The sequence below is a fragment of the Podarcis erhardii genome (assembly GCF_964252035.2).
Source record: "Podarcis erhardii genome assembly, chromosome: 11".
Taxonomy (NCBI): Eukaryota; Metazoa; Chordata; class Lepidosauria; order Squamata; family Lacertidae; genus Podarcis; species Podarcis erhardii.
In genome coordinates, this window is record NC_138501.1 from 7,877,444 (window position 1) to 7,905,411 (window position 27,968).

Sequence of the window (27,968 nt, forward strand, 5' to 3'; positions counted from 1 at the left end):
ATGGTCACCGCCCTCACATAAGGCAGTATCATTTAGGAATTTCTCAGCAGATAAACATGCAGATCTGTGCACCATATTGCTCAGCAGTGGCTGTCAAAAAATGTGGGAAGACCTAATGATCCGCTCACCGGACAGAGGTAAAAACATATATGAGAGAACATGTCCCCATGCTCCTGAAATTCATTTTCTTCTGCATTTGATACTTTCTTCTACTGAACCCGCGGGACGCGGGTGGCACTGTGGGTAAAACCTCAGTGCCCAGGACTTGCTGATCGTAAGGTCGGCAGTTCGAATCCCCACGACGGAGTGAGCTCCCGTTGTTCGGTCCCAGCTCCTGCCCACGTAGCAGTTCAAAAGCACCCCTAAGTGCAAGTAGATAAATAGGGACCGCTTTCTAGTGGGAAGGTAAACGGCGTTTCCGTGTGCGGCGCTGGTGCTGGCTCGCCAGATGCAGCTTCGTCACACTGGCCACGTGACCCAGAAGTGTCTTCGGACGGCACCGGCTCCCTGCCTCTTGAGCGAGATGAGCACGCAACCCTAGAGTCGGACACGACTGGCCTTCGGACAGGAGTACCTTTACCTACTGAACTGTACCATATATAGCCTAGCGAAACTTGCCTCGTGGCAGAAACATGCTTGCTGTCTCCTGGCCTGCGGCACAAAGGTGAGAGAAAATGTGGTTCTCAGAGAGGAAGTGAAGGGAAAACATTTGCTGACTTTTAGGGAGATGTTATCTTTCGTTCAGGCATACCTTTCATTCCTCTTGATCCTTTAATCTCATGCTCAACCATAGGCCTCTGTCTAAAAAGCAGAAGCCGCCTACAGCACAGTTGGCTAACAAACATCAATGCAACTAAATCAATATTTATTTGAGCCTACTTGGGAATAAAATAGCACCGATTAGATCACAACGCACAACCCAACTAATAGCGTAAGTCAGAGGGTACAACTTGCAGTTCAGTCCATAGAAGAGTGGCAAACTGTTTTTTCCGGTTGCTTGTACGCCTGCAAAAAGTGCGCCCTCACTTCAACAGGAGAACAGCGGGTGTGCTATGTCCTCAGTTAATAATCAAGGACATTTACAGAGAGAAAAGAGATTTGCAAGAGCTGTAAACTGATTTTGCCTTTGAAATTGCTGGTAAACACTTCGTGGCAGGTGAAAGTAATGTGACCTGCTGTTGGTGCTGCATCTAAAAGAAATAATAATAATAATAATAATCTAAAGAGAGGCAGGATAGCAGGCCTGGACATCTTACACTTACTGTTCTGATAAATACTGAAAGACACAATAAAAATGGAACATGCTTTTCGTCTTTGTGCATCCTATGGAAAAAAGCATGAATTGTTTTATATCTACAGTAGAAGCCTACAACCAAAGAACTAGCTGGTTAGACTAAACTGCTTATTCTAACCTCTCTGCCTTTTTTCTCAAGCCCTCCCTGTATATTCCTCAGGATTTTTATTTTTTTTCATCCATTGTATCCTATGTTCATCTGCTTTATCACTTGGGCTTCCTGCTTTTTAGCTTCACTACATTCTGGGACCTCTTCTGGTCCTCAGCCTTCCCCACAAAACTATTCCTGCTCCTAGGGTCCATGTGAGGCAACTTTTCTTTATCTCACAAACAGTCCTCCACAACTTCCTGAGAAGTCTGTTCCCTCGGCAGATGGAATAGCCATGAACATTCCCTGCCCAACCAATCCATCTTCACTGCTACAAATACAAGACAATATAGACAATCCCTGTTTTGTCAAGCAAAAAAAGGAATCACCCTCTTTTCGTATATTGCAGCCCTGCCATCTGTAGAGTTCATCAACTCAATAAAATCTTTTTCCAGCAGCCCAGGAATACTCTGTGAATATGTAAGAATCGTATGAAGCATTGATGAAGCAACCAGACAGATTTCCAAAAGACGGAAATAATGTGATTTATTCCTCTTGGCAAGGAACATGAGAACCAGGCCTTATTAGTCTGCTCTGTTCAACACAGGTCCCTCCTCTTTCTTCTTTATAATAGATCATCTATGATGTAGATTATAAGAACATCTCCCTTGTATGCCAACTGCAAGAGTACTTCCCTTCAGACCTTACTTGTGTGAAGTGTTAAGTTGTGGATGAACATATCAGACAACCCAGCGATTCTTCAGACAGCTCTTGTTTATTCACAGGCCAGAACAGAACTGGGCTGAAGGGTTCAGCCAGCCTGCTTATGTAGATCTCCAGAACAATGTAATTGTAACAACTTTCTGTAACTATCCAATCACTGAACGTCACTTTCAATTCCTTATTTGCATATGCGGACCTGAGTGAAAACTATCTACAGTATCCCCCTGCTGGCCAAGGGTGAGAACTTCAGTACATAACATGAAGAGATGTCCAATCAATCAAGGGTCAGCGGGGTTTCTTTGCCCTTAAGTCATGAGCTTTCCCCAGTATCCTGTCTTTATATTCTGATCTCTTCAGAGGGATAACCTGTTGTGACGTGGGTTTGTGATTTCAGCTCTCTTGACATAATATGCTGGAGACAGTTCTCTAGTAACACTTCTTTATTAACGCAACAAGACTGAAACTTGAGGAGGGGAGAGCTACATTTATAGGGACAGGGAACTAGCTAGAAAGGATACATTTTGGAGGGAACAATATCAGGCAATCACAGTCCTGCCTTTTGGAGGCAACCAATAAGACAGAGGATCCAAATACAGCAGCTTAAATGAACCAATAGTAGCTGTACCCTCTGGAACCAAAAGGCAGTTACTTTACCCTAATGCAAATACAGACAATAATAATACAGATATAAAATCCTTTGACTCAATACACAACATAACCTATGTGCACAGTGTCCCCATATCTTAAATATATGGTCAGCTGTACAGCCCCCACTAACCTCTAAATCATGTGGACACCCCCTCACACAAGTTTTTAGACCGTAAACAGGATTGATTTTTCTTAATATTGTCTATTGTTTGGAAAAAAGGAACACAGGTATCTGCCTTATATGAGTCCGAACACTGATCCATCTAGCTCAGTACAGTGGTACCTCTGGTTACGTAAACTTCAGGATGCGAAAGCGGCAAACCCGGAAGTATTTGACCGGGTTTCTCCATGCACGCATGCACAGAAGTAGTCCTCAGATTGTGGAAACCTCGGGATCCGACCGGACCTCCAGAACGGATCCCGTCCACAACGGGAGGTACCACTGTATTGTCTCCAGCAGCTCTCCAGGGTTTTAGGCTGAGGTGTCTCCCTGTCCTACCTGGAGATTCCAGGGATTAAGACTGCGACCTTCTGCATGCGAAGCAGATGCTCTAACCACTGAACCACAATCCTGCCCCTGAACTTGCTGTGAAATGTCCAGTGACATACATATTGAGACAGGGGCCTCACAAAATATTTCAGTAAAAGGTAACATCATAAGTGACCTATAGGAGGGGTACATCTGTATGGGGCTATCTTCCTTTCCCTTTGTGTTGTATCTTTTAGATTGTAAGCCTGAGGGCAGGGCCTCTGACATATTTTAATTTTTTGTACAGTGTCTATAAAGCTTTAGGCACCTTATAAAATACAAACACACATACTATCAAGTTTATTGTTTTCAAATATTGCTGCTCTGTACTGATAATCCTTTTATTTGAGAAATGAGGGCACCTCCATGGCAGGGTATATTGAAATCTTCCTTCTAAATTACCCTGTCCTACTGTCACAACTGGAGGTGGTTAAATTAACCCTCCAGCCAGGGCCGCAACTGTCATTGCACTGGTGCATTTAAGATGATTCTGCAGTTGTCATGGCAATCTGACCGAATGTTTGTTTGTTCATTTATTTAAACCATTTGTACACCAGGTTGCTAAAATTTCTCAGGGTAGCTCTGAACAAAAGAATATCCAGTACGGAACTCAGAATAAAAAATAAAAAAAATGTTTGAAATTAACTCAGCAGAAGCAAGAAAAACAGATGAGAGCAGTAAGAACCATTCGAACCATAAAAATAATTGGATAAAATCAGCTGAGGTTATGGAATGCCTTGGCAACTAAAAAAGTTCTCCAGCTTGTTGAAAAAAGGCATCTAAGTGCTACAAATAGGAGCACAAGAAGCAGCCTTATACCAAGTCAAACAACTACGTACTCCATCTACCTCAGTATTGGCTACACCTTCTCAGTCCTCACTGGAAATGCCAGAGACTGAACGTGGAACCTTCTGCCACTGAGCTGCAACCCTTTCCCCAAAATTGAAAAGCCCCTCTTCTCCAGTCATCCCCTAACTCTGGAAGATGGGAAGACGCAAAGCAGGCCATTCAGGTACGATCAGGATAGCGTTTGATAGGCTCACAAAGGATGCGACCATCCCTTTAACATAAAGGTAAAGGGACCCCTGACCTTAGGTCCAGTCGTGACTGACTCTGGGGTTGCGGCGCTCATCTCACTTTATTGGCCGAGGGAGCCGGCATACAGCTTCCGGGTCATGTGGCCAGCATGACTAAGCCGCTTCTGGCGATCCAGAGCAGCACACGGAAACGCCGTTTACCTTCCCGCCGGAGTTGTACCTATTTATCGACTTGCACTTTGACGTGCTTTTGAACTGCTAGGTTGGCAGGAGCAGGGACTGAGCAACAGGAGCTCGCCCCATCACGGGGATTCGAACCGCCGACCTTCTGATCGGCAAGTCCTAGGCTCTGTGGTTTAACCCACAGCGCCACCCGCGTCCCACATATACATATTATTTTATACAAAATCTGTGCACCCTTTTTTGGCGATACCAAATAATCCACCCTATAGAAAACTCTCTCTCACACACACACAAGTTCTGCATTTCATTGGGAATCTCCATGGGGCAGTGAATGAAGAACAGGAAGAAAATTTCATTTTTTTTTTTTTTATTATTAAATTTTTATTGGGTTTTCAAATTTTTTAACAACACACAACATATATGACTTCCCCCCACCCCCCCACATACATCCCACTTCCCCCATTTAATTCAGCAAGTTCTTATTCCTCTCTCTAAACTTAATCTCTTTATTCTCCAACTTAGTTCATCTTATTAAACCCCATAATATTACCCTATCTTCTTATATGCAATAAATCCTTGTTTCTAAGATCAATCAAAATTTATATACCAATCTCCCCTTTTTTTTATATTAAAGTATAAATCGAATTTACAATAGCCAAAAATCATAAAGTTTTTCAAAAATCTGTTTTCCCCCCTCCCTCCCTGCCCGGGTATCTGTCCCTTCCCAAGTAGTTATCCTTCCATAAAATTCCTAGCCAGGATTCCTCACATCTCCAGCCCTCAAGTCTATTTCAGTCTCTCTCCGGTTTTTCTGTTGATATTCCTTTTTGCTGGTTTCCAGGTCTCGAAGGGTGTCTGTTACAGTTACTTCCTCTTCTCCCAGTTCAAACCTAATTGAGAAAATTTGTTGCCAGGGTTCTACCAAAAGTCCTCCAGGTTGCAGATAATAAAGGCCAGAAAAGAGGAGGAAGTCCCAGTTATATTTCTTTACTCCTTTAATTTTCATAATTCCACAGTTTCCAAGGGCTTCCTCCTTCACTTTTCTCCTCAGTCTCATGTCTTCATACTTTGTAATCCAAAAGATTTCTTTGTTCTCTGGCACCATAGGTTTCCACACTTTCTCTTCTCCGACTTCCTCCTTCACCCCCTCCAAAGATGTCATATTTGGTTGAGCTACAGAGTCTCTCAAGAACAAATCTCTAGTTCCGTCAGCAAGATTGTTTGTTTTGAAAATCAAGGTCGTGTATTGTTCTTGTAAGATTCCCACGAGAAAAGAAGCTCTCTCAATTTGTGCTAGTAATTTTCCTTCTGCAGCCATTGTAGTGTCACTGGTTTCCCCTAGGGGGATTTCCATTGTTCACAGTTCTACGCCAGCAATCCTTTACCCTATTGTTTATTTACTTTGTTTCAAATCACGTCTGTTTATATGTAACACCTTTAAACCAAAGAGATATATAGTAATACAGTTTTGTCCTTTGTTCAGCTGTTTGACAGCTCAGTTGACAGCTGTCAAACTCCGATTCCTTAAGGCTAGATTGGTGCAGGACGCTCCCAGGTCCAAGGGGGGGGGTCACAAAAGTTTCCAAAGTTCGTTTCTTCCCTCCAGCACAACTTGACAAGATAAAACTTGTTCTTAAAAGTTATTAAAGTCTCTTACCAGTTTCCGTAAACGTAAAATCTTTTTCCCGATCTTAGATTTTCGCTCCTTGCTTCCAATTGCCTGTATGAAGGGGGGGTGCGGACTTCCCTTTAGCACATCCCCCCGTTTGCCCGATTTAAGGATAACGGTTTTTTTAAAAGTCCAAATTTTCTTCTACTCACGGGGTGTTTGTATCCAATCGAATTTTCAGGTAGAAAGTTGACGCTCTCCGGTGAATGGCTTGCGGCTTCACTCCACTGAGGTAGCGGTTTACTCTCAGCACCACGCCACCCCCCGTACCTTCTCCGCAGCCTTTAAAAAGGCTCTTCGACTGTCAGGGGGGGCGCTTAAGGTGCCCACCGAGTCACCAGGTCCACAGGTATCCGCACCTGTGGTTTCTAAGGGTCCCCGCGTCGCCGGCGCGGCAAGACCCGTCCTCAGAGGAGCCGATTCCCTCCGGAGCTCGGAGGGAATCCGCCATTACACCGATCGCATCAACCCGGAAGTCCAGGAAGAAAATTTCAAATAGAAAAAGGCAAAGGGATTTTGGCCCAATCCATAAAGGCAGAAAGGCCTTCCTTTGCACTGTACCCAGCGCCTCTTCTTTCATGACAGCATAACCAAAGCTACAAAAACAGGAGCTTTCACATTTCAGCAGTTTACCTTTTCTACTACAGTGGTACCTCGGGTTACATACCTTCCCACCAGAGTGGTACCTATTTATCTACTTGCACTTTGACGTGCTTTTGAACTGCTAGGTTGGCAGGAGCAGGGACCGAACAACGGGAGTTCACCCCGGCGCGGGGAGTCGAACTGCTGACCTTCCGATCGGCAAGCCCTAGGTCTTAACGCAGTGCAAGAACATTGCAGAAGCCTTTTGCCTAAGGGCCTGGCGTATAGAAGAGCTAACAGGTTAGCCATGATTAAGTCCAGTTCTTCCAGCAGTAAAGGTAAAAAAATTAAATGATGTGTAATTAGCCTTCATGATCACAGTTGTGGTAATTACTGACAGTGCCCACAGAAAGCAAATAGGAAACAGCTGCAACTTTACAAGCCAGTGCATTTAAGGTCTTCTCTGTGTGCGCAGTCTGAAACTTCAGCTGTGGAACTGCTGCTTTTGCTCTAATGAAATCTCAGAGGCGTCTCCCTTGTCGGGATTGTTCAGAGGCCGGCTGGCCTGTCAGTCCCTTTGCTCTGACAGTCCAGGCTCTGGGTCTATTTATCTACCTACCTGAGACACAAGACCTACCCACTCTGGAAGAATGGCAGATGAAGATGATTGACTATATGGGACTGGCAGAAATGACCAGCAGAATCCGAGACCAGGGAAAAGAGGCAGCGGAAGAAGATCGGAAGAAGTTTAAAGACTATTTGCAGAAATATTGTAAAATTAAGGAATGTTAGAATGATGTTGGATAGAAATTAAGTGGTTTTCAGCTGTAATGTTTAAGAGATATGGAAAGTAAGGTTCTGAAATAATTAAAAGAATTAGTGGTGAGGATTTGCTGAACAAACAATTTGAATTGGAATATAAGAAAGGGAGGTATGAGGAGGTCTGGAAAATAAGTCAAAAGGAAATAAGTAAGTGGAAACTCTATGTGTTTTTAAATTGCTTTTATTTTTGTATTTTTGTACTTTTGTATTTTTGTTTTTTCTTTTCTTTTTGTTTTACAATGTATTATTTTTGAAAACTTTAATAAATATCTTTTTTTAAAAAATATATTTATCTACCTACCTGAATCTCAAAGAGCTGTTTCATATGCTAAAGATATGTGGGATTGCAATTTACAACACTATTCATGATAACCTGTACGCTTTCCAGGAAAATGCCATTTTACATTGAAGGCATAAATACTGACAAAGTTTGCATATTTACCTTGCAATATGTAATTTAATTTAATTTAATTTAATTTATATACCTCCCTATACCCGGAGGTCTCAGGGCAATTCACAGAACAAAATCAAAATATAAAACCACAATATATATAATCAATCATCATCAACAACCAATAACACACACAACCCAAAAAGAACCACATTTTAAAAGGGCATAGGTTGTCAATCAAATCAACCAAAGGCCTGGTTAAAAAGGAATGTTTTTGCCTGGCACCTAAAGGTGTATAATGAAGGTGCCAGGCGAACTGCCCACAGATGGGGAGCCACTGCAGAAAAGGCCCCGTTCTCGTGCTGCTACCCTCCGGACCTCTCGAGGAGAAGGCACATGAAGAAGGGCCTCAGAAGATGATCTCAGGGTCCAGGTAGGTTCATATGGAAAGAGGCAGTCCTTGAGGTATTGCTGTCCTGAGCCATTGAAGGCTTTATAAGTTAAAACCAGCACTTTGAATTGGGCCCAGAAACTAATTGGTAGCCAGTGCAGTCGGACCAGGATCAGTGCAATATGCTCAAACCATCTTGCTTTGGTGGGCAAATTGGCTGCTGAATTCTGCACTAGCTGAAGTTTCCGAACCCTCATCAGAGGCAGCCCTGCATATAACGTATAGATTACGGCAACATATTTAATGTGATGTTTTTCTTCGTTAAGCTGTAACAAGCGATGAAATGCTAGAAACATGGACCCAGGTTCCCTTCCACGAATGGAGGGAGCCTATTCATAGAAGGTGAAATATACTCAGAGGCGTACGCTTCCCAGTCTCCAGATGCTGGGTTGAACGGCGAGAAGCTGCTGTCGGTTGCCATTCTGAGTTCCTTGTGTCCCGGAGCTGAAGCCTGGATACACGGTGCGAGGCAGCGGTGCGGCAGGTGGCGGTGCTGCGGTGCTGTGTGTGGCAGTCAGCTCAGCGGGATCCCATCCTCGTCGCCAGTGAAATATACTCAGAGTCGCAAAGTGATTTCATGCTCTTTATTCAGCTCATAGTGGTGAGGAGGAATGAATGAATGTCCCCTCAAAGTATCTGCTTTATATACATTATTTACACAATGGCCTGCACATGATTGGCTAATTCCGGAATTCTACTGTAAGCCAATCAGGTTGTGGATTCACTTCTATCTGGAGCATGATTGGGTAGTTCCTGCCAACCAATCATACTGCTGCATTGTTCTAGGACCAATCAGACTGCTGCATTCTGAATCCTATTGTTCTAGGACCAATCAGACTGCTGCCTTTTGGATCCTATTGTTCTAGGACCAATCAGACTGCTGCAGTTTGGATCCTATTCAACTCAGTACATAACAGAAGGCCTTGCATCAAGCAGAGCTTCTGCAGACAAGGGGGGGAGTAGTTTCCCCCTCACCCCAACAGTGGCGCTCAAGCTCTTAAAACAGTCTTTTCGGGGTGCATAGGTTTAATGGGAGCTGAGAGCCTTCTGTTCCATAAACCATTCACAGGCCTCCACCCCAACCTTTTACAATAAGGATGAAAGACATACATTGAAACTGCTAAACAACACATAAGGCATGTTTCATTGGTTTCTGAGTGTTCTGGGTCAGTATCATTATCATCCATAACAAAGGAAGAAATATGCCTGTGATGAATGGCCTGGCCATTTCAGTCATCATTCCAATCTGGTCCAACGTGTCCCATGGCCTGTTTATTTAAGAATTGTGATCCAAATTTATGTGCAAGCTGAGCAATTTTGTCCATCCACCCATTGTCCTCTGGCTGACATTTCCGCTCTGTGTTCGTTTTGCAACAGCAGAGGAACAGATAGGGCATGTCACGTTTGTTGGGTTGGTGTTGAATTGCATCATGGCAAGCAAGCCAGTTCCATTCAGCTCCTGTGTGACCAGCTGTGCTACTGAGGGCCAATGCCTCATCTGTTTTCCTAACCATGGGTGTGTCTTCCCTGCACACTGCTGCTTTTCACACAGCTCTCAATTCCACAGAAAACATATATCCTTCAATTTTCATTTAAAAGCATCGTTGTGCATGTTCTTATGCACTCTGCAGCTATTCCGCACCATTACATATTGTTCCTTATTATTATTTCCTAAGGCCAATCTTGTTCTAGATCTAAGCTGTGGCTCATATAAAACCCTGCTTATCCTTAAGCATAGGTAGAGATGGCCTGTGTACACATAACATTTTATTCTAGAATTAATACAGACGGAGTACTTGTTTTTCTAAAATAGTACACACACAGTCTAGAAGTATTATCATTCTTGCCATTCTGGATGTCAGTATCTAGAATCAATCTAGATTGAAAGCAGCTTGATGAGGAAGAACACGACCGATTCCCAATTGAGGAAAAACTACATTTTCCTGCTACAATGACCGCTCCCCACATCAAATGGGGGGCGCCTTTTGTGTGGTCGCACGCAGCCCACCAGATCCCAGTGCAGCTCCTGGTAGTAGGGGCTGTCTTTGTCCTCCCCAGGGGGGATACCTGGAGGTCTCCACCTACCTCAGCCAATCGCCCAATCCTGCCTGGGGAGATGTTGCCAGGGGACTGGCCAGGTAGGGGGAGGGACTGCCCTGCCCACACAGCAGAAGGTGAATCTTACCTGCGAAGCATCAGTTAGTATGTATGCAACCGCATAGACTGAATAACATTTGCTTTGCTACATTTGCATGTATGTGTGCGCACAAGTGTTTTTAAGAGCATTGCTTTGGTTCTCAAACTTCATAGCCTTGCCAAGGAATAACTGTCGTCTTGCGGAAAGCAAATTGAAGGTGGCAACAGAGCTCCGTCCACGCTGTGTCTGGCTTCCAAGTAAATAACATTTAAAAAGAGAGAGAACTTTTTGGCAGAGATCTTTTAGCTTTGATGCCAAAGAACAAGAAATAGCTCCCCCACTCCAGATATTTGAATTAATAAGACTATAAACCAGCAACTTTAAAAGGGGGTTTAATTATGCTTTTGCGATTCTTTTGAACTGGAACCTTTTCCTAAAAAATGTTCTTTGTTGCTATAGCAATAGATTCCCAGTGAAATTATATCAAACTGGCTTTCTTTCAGGTTTTCAGCAATGTGCAATCAACTCCCACTCGTTCTTCAGTCTGTCAATAATGTTCCTGCCACCATATTCCCCAGTAGCTAACTATATACGAGGTTTAAATTTGGGGGAGGAGTGTAGCATGTAGCTAGCTAGCTAGCTATACAGCAGGCCAGTAGGGAATGAAGATGGATTTTGGAATTGTTAAAAGGGAGGTATTTTGCAAAATACCTCTTCAGCAATCCAAGTGCAAAGGAATACTTAGGAATACTTTTTGCTACCTTTTCACGTATAATTGAAGGGGGCTCTCCCTATTGATGATGAGATGGGAACCAACATCCATTAGACTGATTCTGCTAAGGCAATTTAATGTTTGAAGCTGAATCTTGTTCTCTTGAGATGAAATACTACTGCATTTACACATTGTGCTTCTGCCTCCCTCGTTCACCAGCATTTGATATCTCTACAGGATTAAGGGGGGGGGGGCAGAAATCTCCAGTGTACCAGGAGAAAATATACCCTTCATGCCAAGCAACTGAATTAGTTCCGAAGGGGGGGGGGAATATACTCTGTGGTTTAAAAGATTTGGAGTTAGCATTTCAGCACTTAAGAAAGAGCCTGTACAATTAGTCTAGCAATACTTTGTTCTCTCCCTTCATTTTGAGTTTGTTTCCAGCATCCCACAACACACAGCAAAAGCAATTTACTCCTTGCTTCCCAGTGTTTTCACGTCCTCTGTTTTTTAAAATGGTCTATTTCTACTGAAAGGAGTTTTTCATTACAAGTGAAGAATAGAAAAAGATCTCCACACATGTGGGCGATAGGGGAAGCAGGCGGAGTTGGGAAAGGAAAGAGGAAGGTTGAGATTAATGCAGCAATAAGAAGGGAAATACCTATACGGAACTAGGTAGGAAAACAGGTTACATATGTGTGCTATTTTGTCTAAACTGACACATTCAGGATAAAGAATAAAGACAACAATGCAATAAATGCATGAAAATCTGAGTGCAATTAAAATTTATTAGATCAAAACCAGGTAATTGGCTACAAAAACCATTTTGAGACAAATTAGTATAATATGGTTTGCATTGGTTTAGGTATGCATAGTTAATAGGTATGTGGAACCTGTGGATATAAAGATATTTGCTGAACTCCAACACCCACCAAGCCCAGCCAGAAGACAATGGTCAGGGCTGAAAGGAGTTGGGAGTCCGGCATCATTTTATTTATTTTTAAATAAATGTTATTAAGGTTCATAGAGGAAAATACAAAACTTAATATCTTTTTCCATTTTTTAAACCAAACCATTAATTTTATCTAAATACGATAAAAATGCAAAGGGGGAGGGGAGATAGAGAAAGAAAAAGAAAAAGAAAGGAAGAGCAGAAAAGAGGTTAAAAGAGACAGATAGAAAAATAAGATTCAGAAAATAAAAAAACTTCCTATTCTTCATCTGTCCACTATTAAAAAACAACAATAATATTCACTTCGTCCAATCAGTATAACACCCAACTAAGTCACTTTCTATAAACAAACATTATATTCAATCTTCAAATTCAGATATCATTATTTCTTTTTCTTTTTCACGCAAAGTCTACAAAGGGGTTTCCAATCTTTAACAAATGTTAGCAATGACTTTTCTCAGCTAAGCCTGCTAGCTTTAACAGCCATTCTCCCATTGTTGGTAATAATATGTCCTTCCATCTTTGTGCATATAAACGACACGCAGCCGTAATAATATATTGTAACAAAGTTCCATAGTCCTTTTCTAACCAAAGTCCAGCATCATCTCTGGAGCCACAGTTCCCCCATCTCTGTTTTGCTGCCTCAGCTCCATATGAGCTCAGCCTTCCACATAAGAACCAGTGTGGCGTGGTGGTTCGAGTGTTGGACTAAGACCGGGGAGACCAGGGTTTGAATCCCCACTCAGCCATGAAGCTCACTGGTTGACCTCAGGCCAATCACTCACTCTCAGCCTTATTCTTGTTGCAAGAATAAAATCGGGAGAAGAAGGACTATGTATACCACTTTGAGCTCCTTGAAGGAAATGTGATCTATAAATACAGTAGACAAATAAACCCATGGAAGTCCAAGGCTGCAGCATAAGAAAATTAACTGGGGATGGGGGAACCATGAAGAAGGATAGTGTGAGTCTGAGGGGGTAGAAAGTATCAGCACAGGCTTGCCAATCCCAGTCCCCTTGTCTAGGCAATGGTTGTAAATAGTTGAGCACCAAAATAGTTGAGCATCATGATTAGCATAACCAAAGAAGGGCCTTCTGAACAAATAGGTGAACCTTTCCTCTCCTCGTTTGGCTGGTAGTTAGAAGGACAAGAGCCAAAGTAAGTTGTGTATCAGCTGAGCAAGACAGCAGGTAGAGAGACAGAGACATGCTTTGTTGTTGTTGTTTAGTCATTTAGTCGTGTCCGACTCTTCGTGACCCCATGGGCCAGAGCACGCCAGGCACTCCTGTCTTCCACTGCCTCCCGCAGTTTAGTCAAACTCATGCTGGTAGCTTCGAGAACACTGTCCCACCACCTCGTCCTCTGTCGTCCCCTTCTCCTTGTGCCCTCCATCTTTCCCAACATCAGGGTCTTTTCCAGGGAATCTTTTCTTCTCATGAGGTGGCCAAAGTATTGGAGTCTCAGCTTCAGGATCTGTCCTTCCAGTGAGAGCTCAGGGCTGATTTCCTTCAGAATGGAGAGGTTATGCTAAGGCTGTACTAATGAAGGAGCAAGTTCTGTTAATGTTGTGAGCTCCCCCATCTTAGGCTCGGGTCATATATATGTGCAGATAAAACCATCTCTCCTAAAGACACCACAGTCTCCGCTGGCCTTCATCCCATGGAAACCAAATCCCGGGTAAGTGCCTGCAACCCTTGCAATCTCTCACCGTTCAGAGAGGTGGTGGCATGTAACAAAACACATGGATCTTTTTCATATATCTGGCTGCATTTTTGTAGCCAAGGTGGGACCAGACATAAAAGTACAACTATATGCTTGTTTACGCAGAAGTCAGTCCCACTGAACATAATGGAACTTACTTCTGAGTCAGCATATGTAGGATGATGATGCAATTTTAGCCCAACCTTGGATATAAAATGCACTGTTTGCCGCCTCCCTAGCAGAGACTAAGCAGTGCCTTTTCAGCTATTATAGGAGTAAGAAAACTCACTCAGATATGCTGCTAATTATGTCACACTGAATATCCGTATTGGATATTGTTTAATTAGATTCTATTACATCCATTAAGAAACTTCTGAAAGTGCATTGAAGGAGCAAGTCAGCTTATAGTGAGGAATAAATGCTGCCAAGTTATAAAAAGGCTCACATTAGTATTGATTTGCATTGTGCTCAGACCGCCATTTAATAGTAAGTAGGTTTAAATGGACAAGCAATAAGAACTCTTTGTATCATCTGGTTCTTTTACATCTCTTTAGACTTCCAGGCTGTGTGTGATTACAAAAGACCTAATATAAATTAATGTGCACAAGAGACATGCATAAAGCAGTGCATTAAATTTTAGCTAAGAGGAGACATTCATTTTTCATTAGATGAGCTACTTTTATAATGCAAAAAAGGTCTTTGTTTAACAGGCTAAAACGCTGGCAATGCTGAACAATTGCCGCATTTCAATATGCTTTGAGTGTGGGAATTCTGATTTGCACGTAAAGCTCTCTTGTCAATGACTTCTGCTTTCACTTCAAGATTCAGGTACGATATATCAAATAAAAGCATATGAAATATTAAGCACAACTTTGTCCAACTAAATAAAGACTGATTATAAGGATGGCACATTTCTTAAACATTTCAAGTGAGGCAGAATTGATGCCACATAGAATGAGCAAAAATCCTTCATTTGTCATCGGCAAGACCTTATGCAGTGGCAAAGATGCCACCAATTATATTCAACATTTCATACAATGTTTGTAATCCTGTGCAGGAGCACTATGAGTCATACATTCTCATAGCTGGAAAGTGGAGCCACAGGCAAGCATGGTGCTCTGTGTTCTGTTCCATATCTTCATCCTAATTATGGCATTACATGGTTTTATATTAGTGTCCTCCTTGGAAATGTGTGATGATTATAATTCCAAGGACTTGTTCAGATGCTTAGAGATGTTTGATGTCAATGCTAGATTGATCATTAATTTTACAATGTTTAAGCAGAGGGCTGAAGCTGAGGATCAGCAAGTGTACTTAGTACCCAGCTACTAATCTGAGCCATGTAATCAACACCTGAAAATTGTAAGTTTAGCACACAACCTGTTTCCAGTTGAATAGTTCATACCCAGGACATGTGACAAAATCATGTGAGGAGAGAGAGCCTCTGAGCATACATTCATGTCACCACGATCTATACCTGCATGTTGGAAACAAGAACTTCCAGTATTATTAATTTTTAAATTTAACTATGTTGATTTTGGGAAGCATGAATGGGGAGCCTGTGGCCCTACAGACATTGATAGACTACAACTCCAATCATCCCTAACCATTAGTCGTACTGGCTGTAGCTGATGGGAGCCAGGAGTCCAGTAAATCGGATCTTCTTCAAGGAGGGTATGCGTTGCGCTTGGGCCCCCAGGCATCTCCCACCTCCTGGTGTGGGCAGGGCTATACCCTGTTCCACTCCAGTTGGTCATTTCGTGGTCACTTGGTCCCCAAAGCCAATGGGTTGGCTTGGGGGGTGGCCACGAAACATTATTTAATCCCTGTGTGATGTTTGATGGGCCTCTTTTCCTTCGCACAGCAGGCCACCCGCCCGCCCACCCCTTTATCTGGTGCATTGGCCTTGCTATGGACGTTGTTGGTGACCTGTTTTGCAGTGGGGGCCTGGTAGGAATTTTTCCATCTGGCAGATTGGCCGAGCCATTTGGTTATCGCCTACCATGTAGCAATCGTCACAACTTTGTAAGGTTTGGCGGTTAGGCATTGGATCAGCAATGTGTGGGGAGGGGAGGTGCAGCCATCACCTGCCCCTCCAAGCTCAAGGGTATTCCGTTAAAGGAATCATGGGTTGGCCTTGGTCTTGTCCAAAACCCTGTGGTAGGGGCTAGGGCCATACCAGGACCCCACAGGGGCATCAGGGGGAGCTCGAGTTAGTTCACATCGGCGGGGCTCCCTCTGGAGGTGTTTCACCCTTTTATCATATTCCCCGCGATGCGGGTGGGAGTCTGATATAATTTGGATGATTCCAACGCCTAAGCCAATACCACTCCATTCTGTAGTCAACAAAGTTGTGGCTTAAATTTTGCCCAGTAACTTAAACTAAAACTGTGTCTTCATTTTTGGGGGGTGGTTGGGGGTCTCGAAGCGCAACATCAGGAGGACCATATGTTTATGGCCAAGCACTAAAATATGAAATAACTAATACAATGAACTGCTTGCTGCAAGCTCTATACACCTTCCATTAAAGTTGCCTTTAAACAATGGTGCCAGGATCCAAGAGTCCCTTGCAGGAGTGGGAGCTCCCTCTTCATTTCAGAGCTCTGTTTCTTAGGAACAACGATCTCTAGCATAAAAAGTTGTGCAGCAAATTGTGCAGCAAATTAATCTGTTTTGCCTACATTGATTGTTGTACAGTTTAATGTTTTCTACATGCTAGAGAAGAAGGCCTTCCAACCTTGCTGCAAAACTTGCCTCCTCTTTCAAAATGTGAAATGGCATGCTTCAAAGGAATGTACAAAGCTGAACAGGGAAGCACTAGAAAGCACACAACTTTGGATCAGGAAGTACAGCTGTAGTCCTGTATCTGAGCTATAGCTGCATCCATTTGAGCCAGGTGTCTTCAAATAAACAATTCTTAAAATTGTCTACCTTCAGGGTACAGTAGATTCCCTTGTCTGCTGCAGAACCACTGCATATCTGCCACAAAACTCCACAGATTCGGCATGTCCTAAGGCATAAAAGGTCAACCAAAGTGACCAAGGGGCTGAAGCAGCTCTCCAATGAGGAGATTTTGGCTTGGAGTGCAGGGGAGGAGCTAACATGAATAAAATTGTGTACAGTGTGGAAAACTTGGACATAGGTTTCTTCTCCCTCTCCATAAAACTGGTCATTCAGTTAAGTTAAAGCTGAAGTGTGGGAGTTTCAAGACAGACAAAAAGGAAGTGCACCGCACAAAATTTGCTACCACAAGTAATGGTTGCATCTCCAGAAGAGGATTAGACAACTTCACAGTAGATAAAGCTATCAAGGCTATCAGCATCTGGTACAAGTCAGATGCAAATGTCATATAATCCACAGTTGTGTCAAACATGAGATGAAGGCTTTGAAATTTGATGTAGGAAGATTTGCCCTCAAAGTAAACAGTGTGCTTTCCTCCTCAGTCAATATGATAGACTCGCTTGTGTCATTTTTTGACTTTGTATAACCGGAATACAAAGGTGTGCTCAGGCACATGCCAGCAAGGTAGCTGTCACTTCTATATGCTATCGAACTCATACTACCATGCCAGCCAACAGTGAGGGCATACTTTTTTTTCAGAGGGGGGTTTCAGATTGTGTGTCTAGCATTCGGTGAGGAAGAACACAAATCCCCGCCTCTTTGTTTTGCTTACTTTCTGCACAGCCTGATGGAAATCCTTGACATGGTGCGCTGAATATCTGGAGAAATTGTATGGTGTTGAAACATCACTTATAAAAACAGATGTCAGTGCTCCCACTTCACAGTGACATGAAATGGACAGCTTTAGAGACTCTTGCTACAGCACTCCACATTGAGATAGACATTTGCAAGCTGTACGATGACTTCTTCTGCGCTTTGCAACAAACAAGGGATGAGATGATCTTGAAGGAGCAGAATATAAATCAGAGATGAGGGGAGATTTTGCAGATGAATGCCAGAGGGCAGAGGTAAACAAACTAGTCTCTTTCATGCTTTTCATTCCTGGATCTAATGTGAGAAAGTTTTCATAAATAAAGTCCAAGGACAGAAACAGGCTGAGAAATAGTGTAGTGAAGACTGAGGTGGAGGTGCAGCTGAACATTCACATGGCCTGTGCAGATTCTCTTGACTGCTTAAAAAAAGAACCCAGATCTGCTAAGAAGAGCAAGAGGCCAGCTCAAATACAAATTTAAAAGGAAGGAAGGCAAGGACAAGTCAACCCAGCTTTCAGCTAAAAACTGTTAGGATTCTTGCTCCGTGTTTGCAGTCATAGGATTGTTGTCTATCACATGACGGTGTATGTTTTCATTCCACAGTGTGGGAAGTGAAGGAGACAGGATGTTTGGGTGTTACTGTGTTCCGTGAAGTGGGGCTATTGTCCTTTGTTTCTCTCTCTTTGCTGTCTGATGAGAAAGAGAAAGGAGCTAAGGCAGAATTCTCTGAGTGTATTATATGCAAATTAATAATAATAATAATAATAATAATAATAATTTATTTGTACCCCACCCATCTGGCTGGGTTTCCCCAGCCACTGTGGGCGGCTTCCACAGAAACCAAAAATACACTAAAATATCACACATTAATAAACGTAGATTGGCCAAAATGCTGTGCTACTGAGTTCTGTTATGCAAACTGTGAATACTCTGTGGATCCCTAAGTGTGCTGATGCTTCTTGGTATCAGTCACTGTGATGTTCGGGCTGAAGAAAGCATTTAATTTCAATTATTTCACTATGAAGGTGGCACGTCAACTACCTAGCTGCAGGGAGGGAGAATGCAAGAAGTTTGGGAGGGGAACAGACATGACCCCAGAGGTTGACTCTGGGGAGACCCACCACTCTCCCTGGGGTTTAAAGGTGAGCTGAAGGGGTCAAATTGGGTAGAAATTCACTGTCAGTTTTTTTTTGGGGGGGGGGTCTTCTGGAATTTCTTCCACCACAGTTGATAAATCTACTTGAGCATCACAATTACTCTTCTTAGAATGGAGAATGTGAGCTAGAATATACGTCTTACATCTTCAAGCTGAAGGGGAAGATCAATAAAGACAGAAAAGCTGTCTTCTGGGGGAACTTGTCCATCGCTTCTGATCTTCTCATATAGGAACTACTGAAAGGCTTCCAAGGAATCTCAAGTTCCTTGGAACTTATCTTGAATACCAAGGAGCCATGGCATATAAAACTGGGCACAGGATTTCAGCCTTTCTTTTGCACCATATATTCTAGTTTATTATACCATACAACTCTATGAATAGAATCACAGAATTGTAGTGTTGGAAGGGACCCCAAGGTTCATCTAGTCCAGGCCCCTGCAATGCAGGAATCTCGGCTAAAGCATCCATGACAGATGGCCACCCAACCTCTGCTTAAAAACCTCCAAGGAAGAAAGTCTACAACCTCCCAAGGGAGTCAGTTCCACTGTCAAACAGCTGAAAGAAACTTCTTCAATTGTTTAAAAAAACCTTTAAGGCTCCAATGCTAGACCCAGTTTTTAGGAGTAAGCCCCACTGAATTACTTCCAAGTGGGCATGTATAGGATTGTACTGTAAGCTACTAATAGGTAAAGGTAAAGGGACCCCTGACCATTAGGTCCAGTCGTGACCGACTCTGGGGTTGTGGCACTCATCTTGCTTTATTGGCCAAGGGAGCCGGCGTACAGCTTCTGGGTCATGTGGCCAGCATGACTAAGCCACTTCTGGCGAACCAGAGCAGCACACAGAAACGCCGTTTACCTTCCCGCCAGAGTGGTACCTATTTATCTACTTGCACTTTGAAGTGCTTTCGAACTGCTAGGTTGGCAGGAGCAGGGACCAAGCAACGGGAGCTCACCCCGTCGCAGGGATTCGAATCGCTGACCTTCTCTTCGGCAAGTCCTAGGCTCTGTGGTTTAACCCACAGCGCCACCCGCATCCCTAAGCTACTAATAAGTGACAGGAAACGGGAGGTAGCAAGATAGCGAAGTATTCCATGACTTTATGAATAGGTCCATGTCCTAGTCCAATTTTCCACAGCCTAATGCCCCCTAGATGATACAACTCCCATCAGTCCTAGCCAGCACTGCAAATGCTGTGAATTGCAGGGAAAAACATCTGGAAGGTACCATGTTGAGGGGAAGTTATCCTATCCATTGGCAGCTGACTGATGGCCAATTTACCACTCTATGATAAATGACTTTGAATTTGAAGCATTATTCATTAAATTAGTTAAAGTTTTTATAACCCATTTTTCCAGCTTACAGAAACTGCCCAGAAGTCACTTACAGCTAGCATATTACAATCGTGCACGGTGTCATATTTAAAAAGCAAAACAAAAACAAGAAATGCGAGAGTCAAAACTAAAAAGAGAGAAGGGAGAATGAGACTATGAAGTACAATCTTTTACACCCACCTTAAGAGTTCAAATGGACTGCTGCACCCATATTTTTTTTACCCATATTTTTTTAAAGTTTTTGTGACAAAGGATGAGAATGACCTCTATTTAAAAATCCTAGTCAAATGAGGGGAAAGAGGGCATTAGCCACATAGAAAGCATAGCTATTTTCTGCTCCAGTAGTCAGGTTTTGAAAGCTCTTTCGTGTGATGCTAAGTGACAGCAGGAAGGCTTACTGCCACATGCACACTGTAAATGCAGGTGACAGGCCCCCAGGACATTTAGAGACAGAAGACCTTAGCAAGGCTCAGGGGACATGGGTGCGGAACTGACTTGGTTGCAGCACCGTCTCAGGAGAAGACAGGATTGTTAAAGAGCCGGAAACTCCTGACGGTAAGGAGTTAGAGGCCCTTGTGTCCCATTGCAAATTTTATCTAGAGACTCCTTGTCCAATTACTGTATTTTTCGCTCTATAAGACGCACCAGACCACAAGATGCACCTAGTTTTTGGAGGAGGAAAACAAGAAAAAAAATATTCTGAATCTCAGAAGCCAGAACAGCAAGAGGGATCGCTGCGCAGTGAAAGCAGCAATCCCTCTTGCTGTTCTGGCTTCTGGGATAGCTGCGCAGCCTACATTCATTCCATAAGACACACACACATTTCCCCTTACTTCTTAGGAGGGGAAAAATGAGTCTTATAGAGCAAAAAATACGGTACGTGGTGGGATCCATGCAGCCTCTTATCCACACGTCAGTTTCCTCAGTCCAAACTGTGTTCGCATATGAGGGTACTTCTGCTCCAAGTGGAAAGAAGCGCAACAGCTCTGTGTGTGTAAATATCATGCTCCAGATATTTTAATCTGATCTGTGTCTTTGTGTGCAAGATAGACAGGTGGAGTGTACGTCTGTGAAATATGCCACACATGATTATAATATCTCTAAAATGTCTTGGTGACACTGTTTGCATAGATTTGATCCTTGTCATTTCATATACATGAGTGTTTACTTTAGGAAATACCAAGGGATGTGGGTAAATACTCACAGAAAATAGTGCATTCATGTGCTAATTTAAGACTATGCAAGAAGCATTTAGCTAACAGCTGCACAGGGCAGTTTTTGGAAATCTTTGGCTTGTTAGTGGGGGTAGCTGGGTGCTGCAAAAGCAGTTATCATACATTTTGGTTTCAGACATGTTATTTCCAGAGCTCCAGAATTTGAAAATAAATCTGCCTTTCATATTCTGCTACTGGAACAGGACAAAATGTACACTCACAAAGCTATTTTTCTTTTTAAAATTGTAATCCTCAAGTGATCATGTCTTCTTCTTTTTAGCTGCATTTAATTCCAGTCAGGTGCTGATTTTATGTCTGAGCTAATCTGTCATGACTCTTGAGTACTGTGAGATGCACATATGAAAACCACAGTGAAAACCCAGTTAATAACTGTATGACCCAGTTATTTACTTAGGAATTACAGAATTCCCTTGCTAAATACTAGTGGAAGCTGCTCTATTGGAGATAATGGGGAAAGCCCACAAATCTCATTCTGGCTTCAGCCAGCCCTTACCTGCCTCCTGGGGGTGGCACTGCCTATGTAGAATTCAGCAGGGAGAAGGATGGAGACAAAACTAGAATTAGTTGGCTCTGCCTCTTATTGGCTCTCGCTCTCCCCACATTTAGGCTCCACATTTTCCACCCTACCAGTCCCAAGGATTGCCATACAGCATTTTTAAAAAACCAGGACACCTCGAAAACCATTTTTATACAGACCCCAAAATTACAGAAAACGCCAATTGTGTTGCATGCTGAAGTTCCAGGACAAATTGCCGCCTTCCGGAAATCCACCCCGAATGTCACTTCCGCCTTTGAAATCCCAGTAATGTCTGGGACATATGGCAACCTGCAATAGGCACCAGCCACCACTGCTAAATCCTCCATGGGGCTTATGTATGTGTTGCAATAAACTATGTCTTAGTTGTTGCCTTTTGTTGTTGTTTAGCCCTTTAGTCGTGCCCTTTGGTCAAACTCATGCTGGTAGCTTTGAGAACACCGTCCAAACATCTCGTCCTCTGTCGTCCCCTTCTCCTTGTGCCCTCCATCTTTCCCAACATCAGGGTCTTTTCCAGGGAGTCTTCTCTTCTCATGAGGTGGCCAAAGTCTTGGAGCCTCAGCTTCAGGATCTGTCCTTCCAGTGAGTACTCAGGGCTGATTTCCTTAAGAATGAATAGGTTTGATCTTCTTGCAGTCCATGGGACTCTCAAGAGTCTCCTCCAGCACCAGAATTCAAAAGCATCAATTCTTTGGCGATCAGCCTTCTTTATGGTCCAGCTCTCACTTCCAGCCTGACCCCAGTCAAACAAAGGCTTGCAAGGTCCCCTAACCACAGAACATGTAAGGATGTGGCAGGGAAAAGGTTAAGACAACAAAAGTCTCTGGGCTTGTATCAGGCTATTTGTTTTCACAGATGGTCTTTGCGAGTATGAAATCCAGGCAGCTGGATTATAGTGATATAGAAATCTTTGATTCTAATTATAATTTGTTGAGTCTGAATTCTGAGATTCACAGGCAATTTGATAATAAATTAAGCAGTGCCAGAGCATGGCTATTCAGTAGGTTTTTAAATGACACGTTGCGGGTTCTAATCGCTTGAGCTGTCTCTGAGCTTTTTGCCAGAAACACAGAGGCAACACCTTCTGCTTATAAAGGTAAGATAACGTAATTTACATAAAACAAGATGAATGTAAATAAACCTACAAGCATGTGATAGACTTTGAATGAGTCTATCTTGCAGTTTTTTAAATTAGGAAGCCACTGCAGCGTTTTTTGAAAGTCTGCAGGGCTGTTCCTTCCTTTCTGTAGATGTAATGGATACATTAATTTTGAGCAAGGTACTTCTTGTGCCTCAGATCTTCTTGACTGAATAATGATACACATATCCTTATTGAACTGGCTGAATCACAATCTCTCGGGCGAGCCACTGCCGAGAACAACAGAATGATAGATACTCAGAAGCTGACCTTGGGATAGACACGGGTGTATGGAAGCACTATGAACCCTTAGTCCCATATATAGAAAATATAAATAATATGCTTCAACATAACACATTGTGATATAATGGATAAATGATGTGATATAATGGATAAATGATGGCTGTAATCCATTTCAAACATAAGAACATAAGAAGAGTCTGCTAGATCCGCCAGTGGCCCATTTAGGCCAGCATCCTGGCCAACCATATGCATACAGGAAGCCTAAAAGCAACACAGGAACACAACAACACTCTGCCCGGCTGGTATTCAAAGGCATCGTGCCTCTGAGAGTGGAGGTAGAACACAGCCATTGTAGCCAGGAGCCATTGGTAGCCTTGTCCACCATTAAATTGTCTAATCTTCTGGTAAAATGAGACCTTCATACGGTTTGCTGTTTAAATGAAAGGAAAAACATTATATTATGGTTCATTGGGCATGAGACATCACCTTGCCAATAAAGGCCCGTATAGTTAAAGCTATGGTTTTCCCAGTAGTGATGTATGGAAGTGAGAGCTGGACCATCAAGAAGGCTGATCACCGAAGAATTGATGCTTTTGAATTATGGTGCTGGAGGAGATTCTTGAGAGTACCATGGACTGCAAGAAGATCCAACCTATCCATTCTTCAGGAAATCAGCCCTGAGTGCTCACTGGAAGGACAGATCCTGAAGCTGAGGCTCCAATACTTTGGCCACCTCATGAGAAGAGAAGACTCCCTGGAAAAGACCCTGATGTTGGGAAAGATGGAGGGCACAAGGAGAAGGGGGCGACAGAGGATGAGATGGTTAGACAGTGTTCTTGAAGCTACCAACATGAGTTTGACCAAACTGCAAGAGGCAGTGGAAGACAGGAGTGCCTGGCGTGCTCTGGTCCATGGGATCATGAAGAGTCGGACATGACTAAACGACTAAACAACAACTACTACCTATAACCCGCACCTGTACTCTTGATGTCATTACAGACCAAGTGGCTTATTCTCCTGGTCCTGAGACTTCTGATCTAAATGCAACTGCCTGCAAAAAGAAAATAAATGACTGAAAAAATGTATAATTTAAGCTTGGTATTTTTACCCTTGCTAATAACATTCTCAAGACCAGATCCTCTGGTCCACTCTGCATCACTTATGAAGACCAAATGTTGGGAAAAGTTATTTTTCATAGTTATTTGTGTGTTTCCAAATGGCACCAGGTTTCCTTGTTCACCAACAGTGCTCTTCCACCGTCCATTATCTGACATGTGTTTAAAAACGGCAAAGAATGTCAGTGTCCTGTTTTCTGATGAACACACTTTGGGACTCATCACAAAGAAGGCAAGTTCAGCCAGAGTCTGAGGTATTGTGATGATACCTAGAACTGAGTTAAATTGCTTTAAAATGGCAAGTGCGTGTCTTGGGACCAGGAATGACACTATGGCAGAGATGGAAGTTTTCTGCTTTGCATCTGCAAAAGGTTTGGTGCAGCTATACCCATTGCTGCCTGTCCTGTAACTTCCTGCTGAAATCATATAACTTTTTATAACACAAGTGTTCTGGCTGTGAGTTTTGTATCCCGCTTCTCTTGTGCTATAGTGCAATAATGCAATGATGTGGTTTCAGGAAGCTTCACAGAACTAATGAAACAGAATGATGGGTGGATGGTCTGATACAAATGCACCACAACTGTACTATTATGTCAACCTGTTGCAGATTACACCTGCAAAACACACCAATGTGGGGACGCGGGGCAGAGGAATAGATTTCAGGATTCAGGAATAAGACTACTGGTCAGAAGATGGATTAACATCCCTCTCCCCTGTGATTCTTTAGCCTTTCAAAATACACTCCCACTTTACACATGAAAATCCAGGGGTTTATCTGCCACCTTCATGTATAGTTTGGAGTTATGTAAAGCAGCTTTGGAAGCACAGTGTGAAGCTGATGGAATTTAAACATAGTCTATGTGGGCAGGGATTGCAGCCTTTATTTTTTATATAAAAAAAAAGCTCCCAAACAGTTCATTATGCTGTTCAGCATCCATGGCAACAAATGCTAAATGGCCTGCCTCACTAGATAATGCAGAAAAGGCAACAGAACCGAGACAGTGTATTCCAAAACATTTTGTGGCTGTCTGGTATCAAAACAGAAAAGGAACTGTTATATTCATGCGGAATAACATTCAGCTTCCTAATGTGCAAGGTTTCAGTGTTTTCGCTTCAAATTAAATGAACGGAGAAAATTAATAAATCTAAGGTTGCTGAACTGATGTTTACTCAGATAAAATGGGCTTGTAAATAGGTCCTGTCCTTGGAGCAAGGAGGATTGCCTAAGCTCCTGCCCTGTGTCACATTTCGGATGGCTCTTCTTCACCTGCTGCACATTAAACTGATGTCCACGGATGTGCAACATCATGGGAGGGGTGTTTCTAGGACTAAGGTGAAACTGTGAAGTTCCCTTTTTATTTTTGCTATTAGATGCTGCATGTTGTTTAAGTAACCTGGTTATATTTAGTATTGAAATGTGGATTTTTGCATGTTTTATTTTTGTTTTGTTATGTTATTATGAAATTGTCACTACATTATTGCTTTTGCTACGTTATTATGAAATTGCTGTTGTGTCATTGTCTTGCTATGCTATTGTGGCATTGTTCTTGTGATGTTTTGCGGTGGACCCCCTCTACAATACTGTCATGGGTTATCTTTTAGTTTTGTGTGAGAGTAAAATTAGCTATTTGGAGACTCAGGCAGAAGATGAACAAATAAGAAAGATTTATTTTACCAAACAAAGTTGACAAACAGCAATGCTATTCCTTAGCAAAAAGCACAGAAACCTTGTAATACTGAACTCTATAGGAAGGTAATATACAGGGTGAGCCTCCATTAAATTTACCCTGAAGAACATCACACAGAATTCAGTGACCGTTACTTCCTGCAAAATATGCATAGGATTTCTCTCCCCAGTGCCTAAGTGTATAAACCATTCAAGGACATAAAGACATGTATCCCCAAATGAGCAAGCTATGATAATGTTTTGTTGCCACATTCAATTCCCAACTGTTCTAGAATTGTGTTTGATTCATTACAATGCCTTTTATTAATTACAGGGAATCCAGTCTGGCTGAAAGCCTTTATATTTCCTGGCATGGTCCACGGAAATAAAGGTCCCATTATCTCAACTAGGCAAATGATTTACAACCCTCTTCAGTATCACTTATGCTCAATTTACACAGTCATCTTTACATACAAATAACAGGCAAACAGTCACATAAATATTGGCTTTGCACTACAGCTGCTTTTGTGATTTGGTTGTTAGCCAACAAAGCAACACAATTTTATCCTCTTTGGCTTTTACTTTTAGAAGGTTAAGCCTCCTTGATTATCAGCAAGTGGGGTAATATTGGCCCCTTGCATTTTTAGTAAGAAGGGAAGAATATTGTCTGTTTACGCAGGGATAGCAGACCTGTGCATGATTAAAAGCAGCAAGCCCATCATGAGTCCTTGTAACAAGCAATGGAACTCATCCTGTGCATTTACCCATTCCTGCTTCACATCATTGGCTGCCATTGGTTCAGGGCTGGGTGGGGGAAATGTGCATCCTGATGTCAGGACAGAAGATAAATTGAGAAACTTACCAGAGGGAGGGAAGTGAAAACTCCACACATAGCTGCCATGTCCTTTGTAACAACAGTTGCCCTCCTTTGTGAGCTGTACTGTGAAAATTAGCATTTTCCATTAGTTGGTGTTCTTATAGCTAAGAAGGACTTTGGTTTTCTTCCTTTTTGCAGTGCCCCTCTGTGAAATATGCCAGTGGCTCAGGCTACTGATTCCAGGGTATTTGATTATGTTCTCCTTAAAAAAGTGATGCTTTGTTTATTTATGCACGGTGCTTCTATCTCCTTTGCATCGTACATATAACTATTAAAAGCACTATCTCAAGAGATAGAGAGATAGGGTAGCCAATGTGATCCTTGCTTTGGAAACTTCAAGATCATACTGTTGCAGAACAATTAAACCTGTTCCCTGTTCTGGTAATCCCAGCAGATCTTACACCTCCCCCTTCCAGTTATATCCAGGTTGAACCCCAATATTTTGATAGCCCTTCTCAGGGTCTCATACTAGAGTGTGATAGAATGTCATGAGAGTTCAAGAAAGATAATAAATCCATAGAGAGAGATTTTGGTTTATATCATGTTGTATGTCAAAGCTATGCTAAGGCAGCTGAAGCAGGATATTTAATGCACACATTAGATCTAGAAGAAAGTTATTTTAGGATGGGAAATGAGTAAGTCTGGATACTAGAAAACTACTGCTTAAGAAATACAATGAATGATAATTAATGCTTATTTTAATTTGCTATACTTGCCCAGCCTTTTGGGTTGTTGCCATACCTGATAATCTGGAGTACTTAGCTTTTCTAGAATCAAGCCTGATAAGCCTGTTTTCCTTCCTGCTTGTTTATTACAGCATTTAACAAGCCAGCAGGATATAGCAGGTTACCAAAGGATATCCTCATACAGTATTATTTTTGTGACACAGTGAAACTGGAGAGGAAGAACAATATTGTGGAATGGAATAAACCAGCACTGACACAGCCGCTGGTACCAAGGAGATCCCAGGACAGCAACAGTGATTACAGCCAACTGCTCTGCATAATTTCTGCATTATTTGGAACTGTGGCAGATTAA

General features: G+C 42.5%; 1 long non-coding RNA gene across 1 annotated transcript; it reads right to left on the reverse strand.

Moving 5' to 3' along the window:
- Positions 1 to 139: 139 nt before the first annotated feature.
- Positions 140 to 27,956, reverse strand: LOC309352568. The gene is made up of 3 exons (XR_014161381.1): positions 26,916 to 27,956; positions 581 to 1,190; positions 140 to 209 (listed from the first exon to the last, which is right to left on the reverse strand). It is a non-coding gene; the product is annotated as an uncharacterized lncRNA (long non-coding RNA).
- Between the last annotated feature and the right edge of the window lie 12 nt (positions 27,957 to 27,968).